This window comes from Octopus sinensis, linkage group LG2 (assembly GCF_006345805.1).
Source record: "Octopus sinensis linkage group LG2, ASM634580v1, whole genome shotgun sequence".
Classification (NCBI taxonomy): Eukaryota; Metazoa; Mollusca; class Cephalopoda; order Octopoda; family Octopodidae; genus Octopus; species Octopus sinensis.
In genome coordinates this window covers 151,837,892-151,863,729 of record NC_042998.1, presented here as the reverse complement: position 1 = coordinate 151,863,729, position 25,838 = coordinate 151,837,892, and the positions used below count along the sequence as shown (strand labels likewise).

The window sequence follows — 25,838 nt, the reverse complement described above, 5'->3', positions numbered from 1 at the left end:
GATCGTTAGCCACTACACACATTTTTTTCTCTCCTTGTTTCTTTCCTTGTTTTTTTCTGTGTCCCTTTCTGTAGAAGAGCGTAGGCTCGAAACGTAAAAGACTTTTTCTATTTCTGAGCGTTATACTAATACATCTGTTTGTTTTGTACACCACCTGTCTTCGTCCTTTGTTTTTTTCGTAAACTCTCCTTATATATATATATAATCTCCTTATTTCAATATATATATATAATCACCTTATTTTTAATTATATGGATAATACCATACTAAATTCTGGTGCCTTCAACTTAAGTACCATATTCATCTGAATCTAAATTTTACTGAACTTATCTACCATACCTATAATATATATATATATATATATATATATCCACTCACAACTTATAAATAAGGGCAAAAGAAAAAATTCCCATGCCAAATATGCCGAGAAATAGACTTTAAATCGTCAATAACCATAAATAATTCATCACTAAAAACACGCGTCTCATAGCAAGCTGACAGAAATTTCTAGAACACATTCCCTTATTACCGAATCGGTCCGATTTCTGAGTTGATTCATAAAGACTTTTCTCGTCATTGACGATTTAAAGTCTATTTCTTGGCATATTTGGCATGGGAAATTTTTCTTTTGCCCTTATTTGTAAGTTGTTTATAATTTTCGCCTTTAAAGGTGTTTTCTAATATGCTGGCCACTGATAACATTTTTTGAAAATTTTATCCTATATAACGATAATATGTAGCAACTGGTTAAGAAGTCAAGCGGTTCTTATGTCGGTGGTCACCAAGTGTAACGATTTATATGTAGCAAATAAATAAGAGGAGAAAAATATTAATTGATAGTTATGGCCTTTAATTTTGTCATTACAATACAATGTAAGATGCAATTTCTCGGAGTTGTTGCAGCTCACACATAATTTGCAGTTCTGTTATCCATTCTGTACATTATTAAGTTCATTTTTTGTACACTGCTAGAAGATGGATGCAAGAAAGAGAGGGAAGAGTAAAAGAATTTAGACAAGTAGAGAAAGTTATGCACCACCGTGCATAATGCGAATTTTTCTGTCGGTGCCAAACGAAAGGAGATGAGACTGAATTTGGGTTCTGTATTTATATATTCTCTTATTCTCGGATCAGGCCTAACAAAGGATTTTTCGTTTGTTATCTGTCTTGACTTAGATCCGACTGGAGAAGGTTATACGCTAACAGCTGAATCACAAACTTCCTTGGGCAAATGCCAAGAACAATGGAAAGGAACTCGCAGAATAATTTGGATTGCGTTTCAAGTCTTGGCTAAGAATCTAGGAAGCTTTTCACTACACACACACACACACATATATATATATATATGTGTATCAAATATATATATACATACATACATACATACATACATACACACACACACACACACACACACACACACACACACACATATATATATATATATATATATATATATATATATATATATATATATATATATATATATATATATATATATATATATATAAAACTTAGATAAAACTTAGATAAAACTTAGAAAAATTCCCATGCCAAATATGCCGAGAAATAGACTTTAAATCGTCAATAACCATAAATAATTCATCACTAAAAACACGCGTCTCATAGCAAGCTGACAGAAATTTCTAGAACACATTCCCTTATTACCGAATCGGTCCGATTTCTGAGTTGATTCATAAAGACTTTTCTCGTCATTGACGATTTAAAGTCTATTTCTTGGCATATTTGGCATGGGAAATTTTTCTTTTGCCCTTATTTGTAAGTTGTTTATAATTTTCGCCTTTAAAGGTGTTTTCTAATATGCTGGCCATACGTATTTATATATAAGTTCATTTGGAATGATCCCGACATATATAGCCTATATCCTCTTTATAAAGAGCGTTCGGCTTCTTTATATGAACAACATTCGCGTGCATCGAGTAACTTGTATGGATCACAACTCAACTGAATGGGGATATGAGAAGCTTTTCTCTTTCTTGTTCCCATTCTCATCCTATATCTCTCCCTGTCTCCGACTTATCCCTTTGTGTTTCCTTTCATATCTTCCTTTGTCACACACTTTATACATGTATATAGGCTTGCGAACATGCATTTTATGGACGGTTTAGTACGTACACATAAATATCAAATTATGCTTTATATGTTTATTTTAATATATATTATAATTTTCTATCGAATGAAAAATAGCAAAAAATATCAACATCAACAGCAGCGGCAGCTGTAGAACCACGACGCCACCACCAACAATAACAACAACAACAACCACTAAAACCACTTTTAATGTAGTTAGATGTATGATAATAACAGTGTTCTTATTTAGATATGGTATAATAGGTGTATAGATAGAAAACAACAGTGTAGTTAGAGATGTGTGAGTATAACAGTGTAGTTAGATGAGTGATAATTGCATGTGTAGTTGAATGTATGAGAATAACGGTGTAGTTAAATGTGTGAGAATAACAGTGTAGTTAGATGATAACTGATAGTAGTAGTGTACTTATTTATTTGAGAATAAATGTTGTTAGATGTGTGAGAATAATAGTGTAGATAGATGTGTGATAATAACAGTGTATATAGATATGTGAGAATGTCAGTCTATTTAGATGTGCGACAATAAATGAGTAGTTAGAGTAGCGAGTTTAAGAGTGGAGTTAGATATGTGAGAATAACAATGTAGTTAACTGTGTAAAAATAACAGTGTAATTAGATGCGGGCAATTAAGAGTGTAGTGAAATATATGATAATAACAGCGTAGTTAGATGTTTGATAATAACGGTGTAGTTACATATATGAGAAACACTGTAGTGAAATATGTGAGAATAACAGTGTAATTATTTGTGTAGAAATAAAAGTGCATTTAGAGATGTTACTATAACAGTGTTGATAGATGTGTTACTATGACAATGTATCAGATTGTTCTGATACATTGTCTATAAGTTCTGTCCAAATTTTGAATAAAGAAAACAAGTGATCAAATGTTATATTTAATTGAAATTTAATCATCAATGTGCTTTCCTTGATTATTTATGACTTCCTTTCACCTATTTACAAGCTTTTTAATCCCATCAATGTAAAACTCTTTTGGTTTCAAAGCGAAAAACTCTGTAATGTCAGTTTCGACCTCCTCCTGGCTTGCGAGAGTTATGTCCCCCAAATGATTCTGTAAAGCACGAAACAAATGGTAGTCTGAAGGAGCAAGGTCGGGAGAATAAGGTAGATGAGAAATTTTTTCCCAACCAAGCTCTTCGATCTTCTGTGATGTGATTTTTTCAGCGTGGGGTCGCGCATTGTCCTGATGAAACATCACTCCTCGATTCACTAAAGCGGGTTTTTTTCTTCAAAGCTTGGTTCAAACGCTCTAATTGCTGACAGTAGACATTAGCATTAGTTGTTGCATTAGGTAGTAACAATTCAAAGTGAATTACTCCTTTGCAATCCCACCATATAGAGAGAAGAACCATTTTCCCATGAAGTTCCCTTTTCGGTTGCGGTTGAGCTTTTTCCCTTTTATCAAGCCATTGTTTACGACGTTTAACATTTCGATAGAAGATCCATTTTTAGTCACCAGTCACAAGTCTATCCAAAAAGAGTGAAATGACTTCGCCAGACTGGAGAGAAGAGCAGATGTCAACTCGGGATTTGCTGTTGCTTTTGGACAATTCATGAGGCATCCATTTTCCAAGTTTAGGAACTTTTCCAAGTTGTTGAAGATGACAATGAACAGTTGTATGGTTTGACCTAAGCTTTATTGCCAATTCTTCAACTGATAATGCAAGATTTTCTTCAAGTAATGCCTCAAGGAGCTTATCATCAAATTCAACTGGACGTCTTGTTCGATCTTCATCGAAATCTCCACTTCTGAATTTTGTAAATCATTTTCTGCAAATTCTTTCATTCAAGCATTATTTCCCATAAACTGAGTGTATGTTTTGAATCGTTTCGGCTGCAGAGTTTCCTGTTTTGTACTCATAAAGCATTATGTGCCTTAAATGCTCTTTGGATGCTTCCATGTTAGAAAATGTTTTAATCAAAGAAATTTTATTATTCTGTAAAATAATATTTAATTAGTTTAAATGTACACAAATGCATAAAAATAATTTTTAATTCCATTAGACATTCTAAAATATTATTAAATTTCATTCAATTTTAAAAAATGGTAAAATCGGACAGAACTTATGGGATGACATGATAGTTAGATATATAAGAATAACAGCGGATTTAGATGTTTGAGAATATCAGTGTAGGTAGATATGTGCAAATAACAGTGTAGTTAGATCTGTGATGAAAACAGGGTAGTTACATATTGAGGTGTGAAAATACCAATGTAGTTAAATATGCCAGATTAAGAGTGTAGTGAGATATGTGAGAATAACTGGGTAGTTAGATATGCGAGATTAAGTGCGTAGTTAGATATGTGAGAATACAGTGTCGTTAGATGTATGATAATAACAGTCTAGTTAGATATGTGAGAATTATAGTGAGAATTATATATAAGAACATTGTGGTTAGATATTTGATAATAACCGCGTAGTTAGATATGTGCTATTACCAGTGCAGTTAGATGTATGAGAATCACAGTGTAGTTAGAAATGTGATCATAACAGTATTGTTAGATATGTTAGAATAAAAGTTTAGTTAGGTATATATATAGAGAATACCAAACGAGTTCCCTATGGATACCGTATTTATTACAACGAGTGGCTTGTAAACGTATCTAACTCGCTTTCGCTCGTTAGATACGTTTACAAGCCACGAGTTGTAATAAATACGGTATCCATAGGGAATGAGTTTGGTATTTTATTTATTACACACGAATAAACGACCATATTTTATTAACCCAATAACTAAATTCTTCACATCGTGTTGAAGCGCGCATGAATACAGCTTGATTTCACGTCAGTGACGTCACAATGTGTAACTGTAAAAGATGTCATGCCGCAGGAAGATAGTCCGACTTTATAGCGCTAAGTTTTCAGGTGAAATGACTGATAACTGATGACTGTTTAACATTTTGTTAACATTCAAGTTCACGTTCAAGAAATACATAACACATATTGAATCTTCAATAACTTTAATAATACTCATGTCGAACTTGGCCAGTATTGATCTTCACTTTGAACAACGGATAACACTCTTCCCCCATCTTTACCATCAATCTTAACAAAATCATTCACCTTGATATCGACAACAGTAGCCATCTTGTTGATAGATCTACCTGCACTGCAAGAGTATCGACGAGCAGACGAAATATTTTGTGATTTTTTTGGCAACAAAAAATTGAATTACCACCAGAAATGTTTATATTTTATGTGTATATGACTTTAAGTGATATCTGGTATAAAAAAGATAGTATGTGTGTTTAATTACATGGCTACATTCTACCTGCTCGTGAAAGTAATGAATGAAGTTTAGTTGTAACTTATGAATGACAAAAGTAGTGCCGTCACCGTGACCTCGGGTTATCACCATGGATTGACCAATCAGAAGCAGCGCTCGCAGTATCTGACATATGTTAGATACCAAAAATATCTCAAAGTGTTCTCACTCACATGTGTGTGATAAATATAGATATATAGATAGACATATAGATATAAGTATAGATAGGTAAATAGGTAGATATATAGATAGGTATATAGATATAAGTGTTTTGTTAGATGTGTGAAAATATCAGTATAGTTAGATATGTGAGAATAACAATGTTGTTAGATGGATGAAAAAAAGAGTTTAGTTAGTTATTACACACATGTGAGTGAGAACACTTTGAGATATTTTTGGTATCTAACATATTATTATTATTATTATTATTATTATTATTATTATTATTATTATTATTATTATTATTATTATTATTATTATTATTATTATTATTATTATTATTATTATTATTATTATTATTATTATTATTATTATTATTCAGTAGTTTTATTTTTATAGCGTGCTTTCACTTCACTACCGAGCGCAGCTCTGTGTGCCTTAGGTATGTGCTGTGATTTGTTGTGATGCTCTGATGGTTATTGTATGGAAAGTGTTCTGCGTAGGATGTGTGCAGTGCCTAGTAGTGCAATTTTCTGTATGTTATATGTGTTTGTAAGTCCTGGTGTTTTTGTTATGTATTTGTCTGAATATTTTTTTATCATGCCTAATTATTATTATTATTATTATTATTATTATTATTATTATTATTATTATTATTATTATTATTATTATTATTATTATTATTATTATTATTATTATTATTATTATTATTATTATTATTTTTATCATTATTATTATTATTATTATTATTATTATTATTATTATTATTATTATTATTATTATAGTGTAGTTAGATGTGTGAGCATAAGAGTGCAGTTAGGTGTGTAAAATTAGCATATGTGGCTAGATTTATGAGAGCAATAGTGAAATAACAGCGTAGTTAGATATGTGAGAGTAGCAGTGTAGTTAGATATTTGACATGATAATCACTGTTTACTTTGATGTGTTATAATAACTGCAGTTTGATATATGATAATAACAGTCAAATTAGATATGTGAGAATAACAGTGTAACTCAATATGAGATAATAACAGTGAACAAAAATGTGTGTTAATAACAGTGTAGTTAGATATGTGAGACTAAGATTGTAGTTAGATGTATAATAATGACAGTGTACTTAGTTGTGAGAGTAAAGGTGCAGTGAGACATGTATGAATAACAGTGTAGTTAGCTATGTGAGAATAACATTGTACTGAGATATATGAGAATAACAGTGTAGTTTAATGTGCAAGAATAGCAGTTTACTTAGATATATGAGAAGAACAGTGTATTTGGTTGGGTGATAATAACAGTGTAGTGAGGTGTGTGATAATACCATTGTTGTTAGATATGTTTGAATTACTGTGTAGTTAGATATATAAGAATAACAGTGTAGTTAGATGCGTGAGTTAGATGACTGAGTTATGTGTAGCTAGATGTGTGAGAATAACAGTATAGTTTGATGTAGCTAACTACACTGTTATTCTCACATATCTAACTACATCGTTATTTTCACACATCTAACTACAAGTTATTCTCACATATCGAAGTACACAATTAATCTTGTATATCTAACTACACTCTTATTATCACACATATAACTAGACTGTTATTCTCACATATGTATTTAAACTCATATTCTCTCATTTCTAACTACACTGTCAGAATAACAGTGTAGTTAGATGTCTGGTAATAACTTTGTAGTTAGATATTTTAATAACAGTGTAATTAGATAGATTAGGATAGACTAGTTACATGTGTGAGAATAATAGTGTAGATAGATATATCATAACAACGGTGTAGTTAGTTATGTGAGAATAACAACTTAGATATTTGATGTGATAATTACGTCTTAGTTAGATGTGTGATGAATGCAGTGCAGTTAGATATGTGATTATAACTGTTAATTAGATTTGTGGGAATAATGGTGTAGCTAGATATGTGACAGAGTAGATAGATGTGTGATAATAAGGGTGTAGTTAGATATGTGAGAATAACAGTGTATTTGGATGTGTGATGATAACAGTGCAGTTCGATATGTGAACTGTAGTTAGTCGTGTAATAATAACAATGTACTTAGATGTGTAAGATTAACATTATCGTTAGATATGTAAGAATAACAACTTAGATAAATGAGAATAACTGTATTTGGATGTGTGATAATAACAGTATAGATAGATATGTGAGAATAATAGTGCAGTTAGCTATGTGAGTATAACAGTGCAGTTAGATGTGTGATAACAGCAGCGTGTGAGGGCGCGTGGCTTAGTGGTTAGGGCATTCGGCTCATGATCGTAAGGTTGTGAGTTCGATTCCCGGCGACGCGTTGTGTCCTTGAGCAAGACACTTTATTTCACGTTGCTCCAGTCCACTCAGCTGGCAAAAATGAGTTGTACTTGTATTTCAAAGGGTCAGCCTTGTCACTCTCTGTGTCACGCTGATTATCCCCGAGAACTACGTTAAGGGTACACGTGTCTGTGGAATGCTCAGCCATTTGCACGTTAATTTCACGAGCAAGCTGTTCCGTTGATCGTATCAGCTGGGACCCTCGTCGTCGTAACCGGCGGAGTCTTTTGAACAGCAGCGTAGTTAGATGGGTGAGAACAACAATTTAATTGGATGTATGAGAATGAAAGTGTAGTGAGATATGTGATAACGGCGGTGTAGTTAGATATAAGAAAATAAGAATGTAGTTAGGTTTGTGAAAATAATAGTGTCTTTACATACGTGAGAATAACAGTGTAGTGGGACATGTGATAGTAACAATGTTGTTAGACATGTTATAACAATAATGTAGTTAGATGTGTGATAATAACAGTGTAGTTAGATATTTAACAACAACATTCTAGTTAGATATATGACAAAAGAGTAAAAACAATAGAGTTGTTAGCTATGTGGTAATAACAGTGTAGTTAGTTATGTGGAAATAAAGTGTTCTTAGATAAGTTAGAATAACAGTGTAGTTAGATATGTGTGTATATGTGTAGTTAGATGTGAGGGAATAACTGCGACGTCAGGTGTATCAGAATAACGTTCTTACATATGTGAGAATAACAGTGTTGTTAGATGTGCGAGATTAAGTGTGTAGTTAGGTATGTGAGAAAAACAGCACAGTTCGATGTGTCATAACAACAGTGTAGTTAGATATATGAGAATAACAGTGAGGTTAGATGTGTATGAATAACACTGAAGTTAGATATGTGTGAATAATAGAGTAGTTGGATGTGTGATAATAACAGTGTAGCTATATGTGTGATAATGACAATGTTGTTAGATATATGATAATAACAGTGTAGTTAGATATGTGTGAGTAACACTGTACTTTGATATGTGATAATAACAGTGCAGTTATGTGTGAATAATAGTGTAGTTAAATGTGTGAGAAGAACAGTGTAGTTATATATGTGAGAATAACAGTGTAATTAGTTTAACTCTGTAGTTAGATGTGTGAGAATAAAAGTGTATCTATATGTGTGATAATGACAATGTAGATATATATGTGAGCATAACAGTGTAGTTCAATGAGTGACGATAAAAGTGTAGTTAGATATGAGATAAGAGCATTGTGTGAAGTGAGAAGAAAATTGTATTTCTATGCGTGTCTTTTTGATTGCATATGAGTGCAGAAGTGTCCATATGTCTGTATAATTATATGCATGTATCTGTGAGTACTGCCGTGCATGCACAAGTCTTTGCCTTCTGTTGTGCCACTTTGAGATTGTGGTGTAAATCTGTGTGTTGGTGAATGTTTGTGTGTGCGCTTGTGTGCATAAGTGTGTGTATATTTGTTGTGTGAATTTGTGCCTGTGATTTAGTGTGTGCATGTGTGATTTGGGAATATGAGACAAAACAATGTTGACCACGACGACGACAACAAATCAAAAAAATATAAAGTAACCGGAAACGTAACGAAGAACAAAACAAACGGAAATCCGTATGGTAGCTGCAGATAACAGCAGCAGCAGCAGTTAAAGGCTTTTGTTGCACCTGCAGGTGGTGGCTACGGAGGTGGTGGTAGTGATAGTAGTGACAATGATGATAGTAAGAGGGAATAGTTGTGGTGGGGTTATGTTTTATAGTAGTACTAAGAAAGGTGTGACACAAGCAGCAGCACCAACAGCAGCAGTGGCAGCAGCAGGAGTCGTAGTCATAGTGGTGATAGTAATCATGTTGATGGCGGAGTCGATCTTATGCAATATTACTGCCAAGAAAGGCTTAGCGGTTTTACAGTATAGTAGTAGTAGTAGTAGTAGTAGTAGTAGTAGTAGTAGTAGTAGTAATTTTTGTTGTTGCTGTTGTTTATGGTGGCGATAATGGTACAGTGTTGATTCTAGGATGGTATTTGGTTGTGGTGGTTGTGCTGTAGAATTTTTTTTGTTTTGCTTGTGTGCGTTGTACTTCTGAGATACGATAGAGATGTAGGCGATGATAGCGCCGCCGTAGTAGAGTTCTTTTTTTATGTTGTTGTTGTCGTTGCTTTGGTTGTGTTAGTGGAAGTGGAGTGGGCTGGAGCCAGATCTGCAGTCGGTGTTGGCAGTGGCGGAGGGGTGTTGTGGTAAGGTATAAAAAAAATAGAATAACAACAGTTATGTCTAGAGCTCCCTCTCTTTTCCTCTTTCTCACTCTGTGCATGTATGTGTGTTTTCCCATTTTCCCGCTATTTCATGATGGCAGAATGATATTTTTATTTTATCTTTTTCAAGATTTTCGCCTGAAAAACCACCAGCAAGAGATTTCTCTTCTGGCAGAACCAACCAAGTCAGAAATGGCCAAATAATGAAAAAGATATAAATACAAGAAGCAACAAAACAAGGCGAAAGTATTTGCCCTCGGCAACTCGCAATGGACTAACGAGCCAAACAGTGAACATCTGTGGGGTAAGAAATCATGTCAACAATAACAGCAAGAAGTTAAAACTACTTGGTTCTGGGTTCGATCTTACTATGCACCACTTTGAACAAGTGTTTTTTTTCGACTTTTTTTTATATAGTTATTTTGGATTGAGCACTCACCAAATGAGGGAAATAGCGAAGGTGGGAACTGTAAAGGATTCTGTCATATAAGCATATATATGTGTACATACATACAAATATACACACATACAAAATTACGAGCCCGCAATCTTCTCAGTGTTACTGGAGGCCGATAAACTGATACCTTGTGGTATTTCCTCGAAGTTGTCCCTGGCGTCCCCTTGTTCTTCTCACTACCAAAAATGCAAAGAATCCATAACAAGCTCAGTTGGAAACTTATAACTCCAGACACTATTATAGTTAACGAATGAATGTGATAAAAATATATAAAATAAAATATATCGTCCGTTAAAACAAGCCATGCTGCATAACGTAGTTTGAAACGGTTGGTCACAGCTGGAATGTCTTTGATCTTGAAGTTACAACGCATTTTACTCATAAACTGACCCACCATGATGGCGGTGGGGCGGCACAAGAATAAAACTAGTTTAAACGCGTTTCGTCTAGTCATTCACGCACTCACACACGCATGAGTGTGTTTGGGAGGGGGCAAGTGTTTAGGTAATATTCGTTCGTTACTGTAAGAAGTAGAAGCATCGTATAAATTAATTGACGAGTGTTTCGTTTAGCTCGCAGCTACTTTTTCATACATCAATTAAATATTCAAATGATTCAACGGGATTTGTTGTTTTTCTTGTTATTTTTGCGTTGTTTATTTTTATACTGTTGATTTAATAGAACCATATAAAAACTGGTTTAAAAAATCATTACCATCATCATCATCTTCAAAATCATCGCCGTCGTCGTCGTCATCGTCGTCATGATGATCATCGTCATTAACACCAAAAACCCACGAAATTCTTTTCTTGGACACTCTCCACATTGGTTGTAGATAAACGGCAGAACACTAGCGATTGAATTGATTATTGCATCCTTCTCCTCCTCTCCTTCTTTCTTCTCTTCCTCTTTCTCCTCCTCTCCTCTTCGACACCAAATTCTTCTTCCTCCTTACTATCTCTCCTCTTCGACACCAAATTCTTCTTCCTCCTTACTATCTCTCCTCCCACCTCTCTTCCAACCTCTTCTCCCAGTACCCCATTAGTTATAATACCACGAAATCTGTTCACTGACCTATCGACCTCTCATATCTATCGATGGGATTGGAAGTGGAGTTTAGCCAATTGACAATGGCTAATACACGGGATCTCTGAGATCGAACTCTTATACTGGCGACACACTTAGTATAATAAATTGAACTGAATATATAGCGAAGCACTGGATTATATAACAGAAAGGAAAGCAAGACCGTTTTTGGCATCGCTAGTGTTTGGGTGCTGTGAACTAGTTGTTAGGGGACAAACCAGCATAAGAAGACATTTCCATTTCGAAGACAGAATAAGCAAAATATATTTGAAAAAAGACGGAAAATCTTTGGAGAACAAAAACATTTTGATATCAACGAGGCTTTATTAAATACTGAAGTAAACAATCATATCTTTTGTAAACATTCCATGTCTCTTTCTATCTCTTTCTTCCTTTTCCCGTGTACGTGTGTGTGCGTGTATGTGTATGTGTGTGCGCGCGCGGGAATGTGTATGTGTGTATTCCTGTATTTCTCTCTCTCGTTAAAAGCATTAAGATTTAACAGCAGCATATTACACACATATGTATATTGAAAAGGTTTAGAGGTTTTACGTAAGTAAATTTATAGCATTAAAGCAAAAAGAAGAAAATGCTTTGAGAAATTTATCATTGATAAAAGTATTTACATTTTTATTAAAATATGCGACCGGTTTTAATCGCTTAAAAAGACGAATTAGTCATTCTGAAATAATTCTACATTGATTATAGTGTTTTTCTTTAATATTTGAATGTAACTTATTTCCTCAGTAAAAGCTTTTCTTTGTGGGTCCTTCATATATATACAAGAATATAGTTTGGAGTTCTACAATGGAATCATTCAGTTATTTCGGGTAGCATTACAAAGTCTTGCACTGCGTGTTTAAGCTGATGAATTTCACGACTCCAGATTTTGAGCTTATGTGTTCCACACTAGATCCGATGTTTGTGTTTCACTTATTTGTAATTGAAATTTATCAAGAATAAAAATGTATTTGAATGATTGTAATTTGAAGACAATGTTTCTTTTTTCTTGTTCAAGCTACTGAACGGCAGTACACTATCTTAAGCTTAGTTGCAAACAAGTTGAAGGTAATGTCATGGTTACAATATGCTTTCGCCTTTGCAATTCTGCTCCATTTAAACCCAGAGTTATCCTTTCTTCTGTTCTTAAAATGGCAAATGTATTTCTACAACGAAATGGAATTCTCTTTCTGAACGATTGCCTGTGTCGTAAGTTTCGAGTTTAAATGAGTTTCTTGTGAGCCTGATATGTTATTTAATCGATTAGGTCAGAATCACCTCTGTACTCCCGAACCTTCAACAAACATTTACAGTTGATGGAATGATTGGTTATATTTCAACAGTTGCTTTTACATTGGTGTGATTGGAGATATCTGAAAAGAAAAAAAAACTATAGACCACCTTAAAATAATTCCTACTAAAATGTTATGATATTAGTATGATTTGGGAAGAGAAAATATATAAAAGTACTTCTTTGCTATATTTTTGGATATTTCTACACACATCTCATTTTCTTATTTTATATTTAGTAGTTCTTGGAGGGAATTGTTAGGCATAATTTAGTTTATCATTCAAACTATTTCGTGTTAGAGCTCTGTTGTAGAATGGACAAGCTTTATTTAATATTGCTTTATCTCATGATAAATTGGAATTTACTCTTCTATTATTGTCTACAATGTGCTTAATAATTGAAGATGGATGATTAGAAATTTTTATTAAATTTTATTCTTTCAGTGATCAGCTTATGATGCGGGTGGATTTTACATGTGTTCAGATTAGATTCTAGAAATTTACTATTTTCAATTTAGAGTTGTTTGTAATTTTTATATTAAGTTATTTAAACATACTAAATAATGTTTATTAAATCACTGCATATCATGTTTGTTCATATTACAGAATACAACAACTCTGCTGCATCTGTATAATCTTATATTGGCTAATTCTTTTTTATTTCTCTATGCATGACATGTGTGTATGCAGGTATTCTTTTATTTGTTTCAGTCATTTGACTGCGGCCATGCTGGAACACCGCCTTTAGTCGAACAAATTGACCGCAGGACTTATTCTTTGTAAGCTTAGTACTTATTCTATCGGTCACTTTTGCCGAACCGCTAAGTTACGGGGACGTAAACACACCAACATCCGTTGTCAAGCGATGCTGGGGGGACAAACACAGACGCACAAACATACAAACACACACACACGCGCGCACACGCACGCACACACACACACACGCACACACACACACACACACACACACACACACACACACATATATATATATATATACAAGATAAGAAAATAGAGAAATACATCTAAATCAAATATCAATTACAAGATAATACTCAATCACATACTTTATTAAACCACCACATAAGAGACTGTAGGGTTAAATATAAAAAGTAGAACTAATCAGTGTACATAAAGGAAAGTACATAAAAAAGTGTACATAACAGAGTAATGTTGTATAATAAGTAGAATATATATAAAAGAGAATATAAATATAAGTAAATATAAATATAAGTATAGATTACATCTTACAGCTGTTTCGGCCATGTAGATAAGTATGTCTCATTTTACTAATATTAGCCCTTTATGGTTGGTCAATATATAGATATAAATGAGACATTTACAAAAATATCATAAGGCCTCTTCGGAGATTATGTAATATAACTCAGTCTACATATATACCCACATGGGTGTGGGTGCATACCCACAATACAACATATACATATACATATGAGTGCATATACTCACACTCCTATAAATATAAAAATATACATTTATATATATATATATACGACGGGCTTCTTTCAGTTACAGTCAACCAAAACCACTCACGAGGCTTTGGTCGGCCCGAAGACACTTGCCTAAGGTTCCTTGCAGTGCAACTGAACCCGGAACCATGTGGTTGGTAAGCAAGCTTTTTACCTCACAACCACGTCTGTTTGTAAGTATTTTGTCCTCGGTATAACTTTAAACTGCATCCGGTATTGGAGTCTTGGTTTAGGAGTTCCAGGGTTTGAGTGGGGTGGAACCATCTCTTAGCCACTATTGTACTCAGATCTACCCTGACCCAGAGTAGAAGCACCTGTGAGGGTCTCACCTAAGGGTCAACTAGCATATTTGACGTCAATCCATCTGAGCGCGGGGACGCAGAAATACCCTTGGCTGATGTCAGTGAGCTCAGTAAAACCACCGAGTGGGAGAAACTCCTGGAAGTTTTCACAACATCCTTCTACAAGATGGGCATTCTGATGTATAAAACCTGCGGTTTCACGTGATTACAGGCTATCTGGCCTCAGCCTATTACTAATAATCACGGAGTCTCTTTATGATGACCTCATTCCATTAATGAAAGTTCTATGGCATTGGAAGAGTGGTGGCGTGTTCAGGCCTAACCGAATGGAAGTGCACATTAAGCCTCTCATCTATGCTTAAAATTATGCAGATCTGCAACGGGACTGAATAGTCATCTAAGGGGTCATAGACAGAGAGCCAGAAATGTTATTGACGACAAAGCTCACGGAGACGGCTATCACCTGTAATGATGGAACAGTCACTATGAATGTGTGTGTGTGTACATGAGGCAACGAGATTTGATACTTCCACTCCATCATAGCAGTCCATGAATAGATCATAAAGTACATTACCGTGTTTCTTGACCCAGACAAAATTGAATTGAAATAATAATGACTTCCTTACATTCATAATTAATATCAGCGTCGGTTTTGTAGTGTATAGTTTTCCTAGGAGATTACTGCAAAAGGTTGGGTAAGATTCTACGATACCAAAATGAACAAATTAAAACTCTTTATAGTGTGGCAATTACAATTACACTGTGTTAAATAAGTTACTAGTCTAATTTTATTTGCGAAATCTAATGTTTATCCAGTTGGCTTTTCATTGAATTGGAGAGTCTACATTTACTTTTTCCTGCAAAGTTATCCTTATTGTCCTTCAATGTTAAATACGGTTACAGTGGACTAAGGTGTTTTGTACTATTTTTTGTGTTTAACTTTGTGGCAAAGAATTTCACCTTGTAGTGTATACTGTTGCCTATATTTGGATTAGTGTTTGTATGCATTTGCTATGCAGTCTAATCTTAATTTACTGTGAATGCTTCTCTGAGCCTAATATAGGCTTTTGGTCTGAAATGCTTGAACGAATATACTGTTGTAATGAATTTTTTTTAACGTATCTTGAATATTATTAATATAATTATTGCATGTAACTGTCTTAGCAGTCTGACTGTGTCTCTTAAAGTTTCCAAGTTTTCTTTTGTGAAAGTATCTATTTTTTGGGAAATCGAATTTGTTATCCTGAGGTAAATTTGTAGTAATTTCTCCTTCCAATTTATTGTTCTTAACATACTCTCAGTTTCCTCAGTTAATGGCTTGGTGTAAAGTCTCTTCAGTGGAATGGCCGTGTTTAGCAGAAAGTGGCTAATTGTTTGACTTTCTTTTACTGAGTACCATCTTCTCAGCACTTTTAAAGTGTTCAGCCACATAGAAAAATCTGCGGACATAAAGGAGGATTCTCGTAACGAATATAAGAAAAAGTACGTTGTAAACTTTAGTCATTTAATTTATCTGCCTGAGAGTAGAGTTTGGGGAAAAAGAGATTTCGAGAAGTAGCTCAGAGAACATCAGCTAAACAAATGTTATATAGTGTGTGTGTGCGGATTGAGAGTTAGCGACATTCATATATATATATATATATATATATATGTGTGTGTGTGTGTGTGTTTGTGTGTGTATGTGTGTGTGTTTGTGTATGCGTGTGTGTGTGCGCGCGCATAATTATTGCGTTTCGGCATAACGGTACTAATAGCTTGAGACAAGTCAATATACATATGCTTCAAGATAAGGCGTTATGCAAGTACAGAGAAGTAACACGAATTGATGGAATGGTAATAGAATAGGAATTACTTCATCACCTTCGTTAGCTTACAGCTCTTTCTCTTATACGAAGTGTATATTTATTTAGGAAAATATTGAAATGTACAGAAAATTGTGCCCTTGAAATGATATATACGTAATGCAATAACACAGAAGCGCATACACAAGAACTATATTCATATATACATACGTACATACATACACGCATATACAAACACTCACACACACATACACACACACGCGCGTACACACATGCACACACATACACATGTATATGAATATATATATGCGTGTTTGTGTGTGCATGATATAACATTACATAACATAATATATTTAATAATAATAATGATTAGATATATACATATATATATAAATACATATATATGTATATATATGAGTATATATATATATGTGTATGTATATATATATATATATATATATAAATATATATATATATATATATATATATATATAGAGAGAGAGAGAGAGAGAGAGAGAGAGTAAAGATTATTTGCCAACATAATGTGGTAGTCCTGGTTAGGACAGATGTTACTGCTATTTATCCCCAAGAAATATCGTCTCCAGTTGGCTATCGACGCACTAACTTTCAATATCTATGTAAGTGAAATGCGAAAAGTTTGTTTGTCTCATTTTGGGATTGGAACAGGTTAAGTGGCACTAGATGGGGTTGGATTGGCTCCAAAATTTACAGGGACATGTAAAAAGAGGCGAGGAAGTGAGTGAACTAGGTTAGAAACTCCTATCTCAAAAGCTGTGGTTGCTAAGGCAACAAAACTCACACTTTGACAAGTGTTTGTTGTTTCTCTCTTTCGTATATCAGCCTGTCTTCCACCATCTCTCTCTTTCCTTCCTTCCCTCCAATTTCTCTCTATAACGACGTTTGACAGCTTCGTCTCTCTGTCACTCTTTCTTCCACCACCTCTCTCACTGTACGCCAGTCTGTATCTATAGAGAGAAAGCGTTGACAGCCGCAAAAGTTTAAATATTCCCGCTAATCTTAATATATTATCGTCATCAACCCCTAGACATTAGTGACGGTAATCAATATCTATAATGCTGAAATGCGAAAAAGTTGTTTGATTTCTTGGTTACTTGTTTCATTTTGGGATGAAAACGGTTTAAGAGGCAGATTCTCATTTTTACGTATTTTTGCCTTTTATTTTTTATTGTTTACAGTTTTCATTTTTTCTGAAAGAAATTTACAGCTGCATGTAGCCAGTGTTTAGAGCTTTCATTTGCATGGTCAATCGTCGAAAAATTCCCAAAATAAGTACTAAATTTAACAAAGAAATCCTTTTTCTCCTTATTTTTCATCGCTCAAATAGTGGCACGTACAAAAGGCAAATGTGCTTTCCGTTGTCACTGCCTGATATTTATGATTGATCATTCAAAATATTTCCTTTCTCAACTTACTCAAGATCTTTTTTTTTATAAATGGGAGAGAGATAGATAGAGAAGGATAGAGAGTAAAAGAAAGCAAGGGAGAGTCCGGGAGAAAAGAAGAGTAAGAGAGTGGGAAAGTGAGAAAGGAGAAACAAATAGGGAGAATGTGGTTATAAGGAAGCAACAGAAAGTAACAACCACACCCTCGCCGCACGTAGAGCGGGTCACCTTAAGCTAGTCTTCCTTATATTTTCGAACAAGGGAGTTTAGTGCCCTCACTCAGCTCTAATAATTTTCATATTTATGAGATCAGTAACTGTGTCATTTTGAAAAGTGTATATTTCGAACAAGAATCTAGTGCCGCCATCCAGCTGGAGACGATATTTCCTGGAGCTAAAGCACTGCAACATTCATCCTAACCAGGACTGCCACATTATGTTGGCAAATAGCCTTTACTCTAGAGTACTGTTACTGAATGTTTCTTGTTCATGGATTTAGAATTAATAATCTTTCTATTTATGAGATCATAAATTACCACGAAAGCAACTTAAACCGTCCAAAGGACCTGCGCGTTTGCTAGTATATATATATATATATATTGAGAGAGAGAGAGAGAGTGAAAGAGAAAGAAAGAGAGAGAGAGAGAGAGAGAGAGAGAGAGAGAGAGAGAGAGAGAGAGAGAACAAATAACTAAAGTCAGTTGGGTGTGAAGTTCAGAGCAGCACTCAACCTGAATACTGGGTTATCAACACTGTCGGGATCCAAGCGAACACCAGAATACTTCTGGCGTAGAAAATTCAAGTTTCACGACAATTATATCGTCATATGGTTTGGCGTAGAGGACAATGAAAAGAGGACAAAGGAAATTCTTTAAAAATATTTTTAATTATATGCTACACGTTTTCGTAACATCTCCATTTGCAACGCCACTTTACGCGAAAATTCTAAAAGAAAAATTACGTAATATATGTGGTTTGGGGCATTGGAGAGGCAATTCCTCAGACTTGCATCAAAGTTATGCTATTACATTGTTCATCTATCAAATTTTGTTGTTATAAGGATGCAAATATCAGACCTCGTTGCACAATGTAATAGCATGACCTTGATGCAAATCTGAGGAATTGCCTCTCTAATGCCCCAGAATTTTCGTGTAAACTGGCATCGCCAAATGGGGATGGTACGGAAACATGTGTAACGTATAACTAAAGATGCGTTAAAGAATTTTCTTTGTCTTCTTTTTATTGTGCGTGTGTATACATACATATATATATATATATATATGTGTGTGTGTGCGCGTGTATGAAAGTAAACGTGTGTGTGTGGGGATTGTGTCTGTGTGTATGGAGGCAAATTCGTATACAGTGATACCTGTTCATAGATGGATAGAAACACAGACACCAATATACAGACATGAACACATTCGTATACAAATACATTACATCCACACACATACACATACACAAGCGTTTCTTGCTTCACAACTACAACTACTACTACCGTCACCACCACTGTTACTACAAACTTTATCTGTTAATTAATTAAGTCCTACTCCACCCTTTACCGTCGTTAGAAACAACACTCACCACCACTACAGACGTTAGAACCGCCTCCACCTCCATTACCTTCAATCCTCTCGCCAACCCCGCCAACACCGCTACTACCACCACCATGATCAGCCCTACACTGGGCGCATCAAACCACGCACAAACCGCACATTTACCCTTTGCAACTGTTCTCGCTCTCTCACTCACACTCTCTTCTTCTCTGCCTGTCTGTCTGTCTGTCTGTCTGTCTGTCTCTGTCTCTCTCTCTCTCTCTCTCTCTCTCTCTCTTTCACTCACACTCTCTTCTTCTCTGCCTGTCTGTCTGTCTCTCTCTCTCTCATTCTCTCACTCTCTCTTAAAGCATCACTCCCCCTAGTGTTCATTCCATAAATTCTAAATCATGACTGACATAATCTTCAAAAACATGAAGATGAAGGTGGTGGTGGTGGTGGTAGTGTTGGTGGGGGTGAGGACGATGACGACTACGACGACCATCACCAAGAACAACAACAGAATTAACGAGCCACAGATGGCACCTTTCCTTGATTTGCTGAAAAGAGCAACCAAATAAAATCTTACCTATTATAAAAGGACAGTCATACTGGATAAAGATGTCTTAGATATACTAAATGATGTATTGGACACGGATGGACAATTTCTGATACTATGTCTTTTCAGACGAAGTAGAATTGGAACTAGATAACAACAGCAATAAACATAACAAGCATTGTAGCCAACAACAACAACAACAACGTCATCAACAAATTCATTAATATTAGAAACACCATCACCACTAACATCACCACCACCATTACAACCCCTACTGCCACCACCATCACCATCACCACCGTCAGCAAGAATAATTTAACATCACCACCACACCATAAACTGCAACTACTATCGTAACAACAATAACAAAAGCGAAGACACCACCACCACCAACACCACCGCCACAACCTCTAACGCACCCACTCCCATCCCAGAAAACTACCCCCCACCCTCTTCCTTCATCACTAATGGAGTCGATGACTTAATTAGCTTGAAATTCATTTCCGTTGGCATCGTAAATAACATAGGAGGCGCTGGTGTGGATGGAATGGTGGTGTTGTTTTTGTTGTTGCTGTGTTAGCGGTGGTGGTGGTGGTGGTAAACGTGATTCGTCGATGGAAACTGGTTACTGAGTGGGGGAGAATTTGGTGGTGGTAAGAATTTGGCGGTGGTAAGAATTTGGCGACATATTGGTTAATGTAATGATGATGGTGTTAGTGGTGATGGAGGTGGTAATCGTTGTTGTGGTGGTGGTTGTATTGATGATTGTGATATTGATGTTGATGGGCGTAGTGGTGACGGTAGTGTTCTTGACGGCGGAGATTGGGTGAAGATGGTGGTGGTGGTGATCAGGATGTTGGTGGAGAGAGTAGAGAAAGGGGAAATTTACGTGATGAAAATAGTGAGATCTTTAAGGTGGAGTGGTGATGGGGTATGGGAGTTAGGTGATACTAATCATAATGGAGATGGTGGCATGAACGGTGGAAGTGGTAATGATGTTGGTGGTGATGGTGATGGTGGTGGTGGTGATGATGATGGTAATGATAGTGATGGTGGTGGTGTGAATTAAGTAATGATGATGGTAATGAAGCCGGTAATGGTAAAGTTGTGGTGATAGTGTCGGTGGCGTTGGTGAAATCTGAGGAATTTCTTTGTGGTAGGAAAGTAGGATAGAAAGAGAGAATTCTAGCTGGAAGATGAAGTGACGTAACGAGGGAGGGAGAGAGACAGACAGACAGATAGATAGAGAGATAGAGAAAGAGAAAGAGAGAAGAAAGCGACACGGAGGAGAAAGGTGTATACCAAGATATAGAAAGGTTGGGTGAGAAATTGGGAGGTATTTGTTGAGAGAAGGGGGGAGGAAAGAAAGGTGAGAGAGAAAAATGAGAAACTCAACACAGTTGAAGTTAAAAATTATGGCACACCAATCTGGAAATTGTTAAGCAATCAGATTGATTCTCTACCTTCGGCGTCCATATCTTTCACACACACACACACACACACACACACACACACACACACACACACACACACACACACACACACACACACACACACATACACGCACGCAAACACATACACAAACACATATACACATATACATATGTACACACATATATTTTCTGAACATATATGTGTGTGTGTATAGGCGTGCATGTATAACAAAAACGCATTTTATATATGAAAGTATATATATATATATATATATATATTCGAAACGTTTAGTAGATGAAACCTTAGCGACTGAAGAAGGGGATTTTTCGTTGTGCTTATTGTCCTGTATCTCTTTTTTTGCTTGTCTTGTTCCTTGGTTTGTGTCTATGTTTTTCGTCTCTCTATGTGTTCGACGTCTTTTTGGTGTCCTGTACACATATATGCGTGTATATGTACATGTAGAGGTAGGTACGTACATATATGTTTATATATATGCATATGTTCTATTTTATTAACATATATATATATATATATATATATATATGTTGAGAGAGAGAGAGGGGGGATTGAGAGAGAATATATATATATATGTATAGATAGATAGATAGATAGATAGATAGATAGATAGATAGATAGATAGATAGATAGATAGACAGACAGACAGACAGATAAACAGAGACAAACAGGTAGACAACGACAAAAACAAAGAAACAGATAGACAAAGAATGATAGAGATGGAGGTAGAGCATGTATGTATATGTGAACGTGCTTTATTTAATCTAATTAACTCTGAATTTCTTATACTGAAACTGTTCACACGTTTTAAGACGCATATTGTGAAGGGCATATGTACCCATTATATATATATATATATATATATATATATATATATATATATATATATATATATATATATTACCCCTCCTTTTTTACTTGTTTAAGTCATTTGATAGCAATCATGCTGGAGCAGCACCTGACGGGGTTTTAGTCGAACAAATCAACCCCAGGACTTATTCCTTGTAAGCCTTGTTCTTATTCTATCGTTCTCTTTTGCTGAAATGCTAAAACATTCAGATAGGGACCGTTGGACTCTTACACGAATTGTTAGAAAGGATCACAAAAGTACAGCTCCCAAAATTACTGCAGAGCTTAATGACCACCTCGAAAACCCAGTTTCCACAAAAACTGTTCGCCGGGAACTGCACGAAGCCGGATTTCACGGGAGGGCTGCAATCAGAAAACCAATACTTTCAAAAGCAAACCTTGCAAAACGTTTAGAGTGGAGTAAAAACAACAGAATTGGTCCCTAGAGAAGTGGAAGAATATTATTTTCTCGGACGAGTCATCCTTTACCTTATTTCCGACCACCGGACGGGCATACGTCTGGAGACAGCCAAAAGAAGCATTTGACTCAGACCGCCTTCTTCCACCTGTTAAGCCTGGAGGAGGATTGTGATGATCGCAGTGGGGGGGGGGCTATATCTTGGAAATCCGCTGGGCTAATGGGTTCCTTTCATGGCAGAATTAATAATCAAGACTATTTAAGCATTTTATCTGATCAAATTCATCCTATGGTTGCGGAACTATTTCCGGGAAAAAGTGCAAATCTGGATAGCACGAGGAACATTCTAGTGAAGTTGAACATCTTATCGGCCACCATAGTCCCCAGATCTCAATATTATTGAACATTTATGGTACATTTTAGAAAAAAACAAGTAAGGAGTCGATATCTTCTACAAGAACTGGAAACTGTTTTAGCTGCAGAATGGACAAAAATTCATTTGGAAACAGTTCAAACTTTCTACGAGTCCAAACCTCGTAGAATTCAAGATGTAATTACTGCCAAAGGCAGTCCTACCCCATATTAAAATGAATTTGCTTGAAATTTTCAGGTGCCCCCATTATTTTGTCCAATCCCTGTACATATATATACATATATACATAGTACTTACATATACACACATATAGAGTTGCGGCCAAAATGTTCAGAACGGCATTGTTTTCGTCAGAAAAGTAAGTATAAGTTTTTATCAAAGTTGTTTTATATTCTATAATTTTCACAGACAATAAATACAATATTAATTTTTACTGTCTAAGATTTTGGTGTAATTTGTGAGGAGAATACAAAAGTTATGGATGATTTAGTGATTTACTGCAAAACCTATGGCGGCCAAAATGATCAGAACGGTTGAAAAAATAATAAAAAATGACAGAGAATACTGGTATTATTTAATATTTAGTGTGAAGCCCTTTAGCTTCAATCACACTCTGACATCTTCGACTGCATGAGGAAAATAAATTTTCAATTTCTTGCTGGGGTGATCTTATTCCATTCTTCCTGAAGGGAATTCCATAATTGCTCAGTTGTTTTAGGATTTCTGGCTTTCGAACGTTCTCCTAGAATATTCCATACATTTTCAATAGGATTGAGATCTGGGCTTTGAGCAGGCCAATCCATAACAATAACCTTTTCAACCTTGAAGAAGTTCATGACTACCTTAGCCTTGTGACATGGGGCGTTGTCCTGCATGAATATGGGTGGTCGCTTAGTTGAATTTCTCAGCACAGGCAAGACATGATCTTTTACAAGTTGTTTATAAACTCCTGCATTTACCTTTCCATGTAATCGTACCAAAGGGCCCACACCATCTCCAGATATCATCCCCCAAACCATGACACTTCCTCCACCGAATTTAACACTAGTCTTAAGGCGTTTAGGCGACAATTTTTCACCTACTTTTCTACAAACCTTTTCCCATCTGAGCCAAATAACATAAACTTAGATTCATCACTGAAATGCACCGTTTGCCATTTTTCTTGAGACCACAACACATGTTCGGTTGCAAAGGTAAGGCGACACTTTTTTATTCTTGGAGCTGATCAGTGGCTTCACTGCAGGTGCTCTTGCTTGTAGGTCATGTTCAACTAAACGACGAGACACAGTTTTGAGAAACAGCGGAAGCAGTTTTAAATATGTCTTTTTTAACCAACTTTACCATAGCACGATCTTCTCTCTTGGTCGTTTTTCTTGGCCTACCTTTAAACTTTCTTGCTTCACACGAACCACAATCATCGTAGACCTTAAGAATACCGTGTACAACACCTTTTGACTTGTTAACAATCTTTGCAATAGATCCAATACTTAAATTATCCTTCCTTCGAAGCTTAATAATCTGCTGACAAATTTGTAACGGAGTAAGTGGCATTATATTAACAAAGTACACTGCAAATATTCTTACTAATGTTTAGTAAAGGAACCGTCAGGTAAACAAATTCAAAACATTAGAGTTCGCCGGTTAAATATACTAAAAGCAACCGTTCTGAGTAAAAGCAACCGTTCTGATCATTTTGGCCGCCATGGGTTTTGCAGTAAAATCACTAAATCACCCATAACTTTTGTATTGTCCTCTCAAATTACACCAAAATCTTAGACAATAAAAATTAATATTGTATTTATTGTCTGTGAAAATTATAGAATATAAAACAACTTTGATAAAAAATTATATCTACTTTTCTGACGAAAACAATGCCGTTCTGAACATTTTGGCCGCCACTGTATATATATATATATATATATATATATATATATATATATATATATATATATATATATATATATGTGTGTGTGTGTGTGTGTGTGTATATATTAATAAATATAAGGGTAGCAAAAAATTCTAGAAAAGCGGTCCAGCGGTCCAGCGAGAAAGAAAAGATAGTCAAAGACTATATAATATACATTCAAAAATATAAGGAATGGCCATAATAGGATATTCGACTCACTAGAAAGAGCAGCCAAACTCAAACCGCTAATAGTTATAATTCTGAAATTGAAAGAGAAATAAAAACGTTTACCTCTTTCATCTCTGGACTATGCATAGTTTCGGCAAACTTTGGTAAACAAATTAATTTAATTAAATTAAATATATTTACAACTGGCGTGACTCGTCAGCAGAGAAGCCAAGGACGAGTATATATCTACGAGGCGATGGTAAGGAAGCCTCCAGTCTATATGTTATAAATTTTCAAAATCTACCGCAATCGCGCGGTCTTCTCAGCAGCAAATATAAACTGCTGACTTAATTTCAAAATTAGCCAAAAAATCATTAATTAATATATATATATATATATATATATATAATAGTTATCGCCATACTAATATGGCATTCTTATAAAAATAAGAATAAAGCTGTCCGCTTATTAGCTCCATGAGGCCATCGCCTTAACTTAGCTATTTGATACACAAACTGTATCCATATAGCTAACTTAAGGCGATGGCCTCATGGCGCTAATAAGCGGACAGCTTTATTCTTATTTTTATAAGAATGCCATATTAGTATGGCGATAACTATTATTTTCCG

The 25,838-nt window shown here is 35.2% G+C and overlaps 1 long non-coding RNA gene across 1 annotated transcript; it reads left to right on the top strand.

Annotated features, from left to right (window-relative positions):
• Nucleotides 1–4,760: 4,760 nt before the first annotated feature.
• LOC118761980 lies at nt 4,761–24,570 on the top strand. Its single transcript, XR_004997772.1, has 3 exons — nt 4,761–5,031; nt 9,024–9,031; nt 24,559–24,570. It is a non-coding gene; the product is annotated as an uncharacterized LOC118761980 (long non-coding RNA).
• The last annotated feature ends 1,268 nt before the right edge of the window (nt 24,571–25,838 follow it).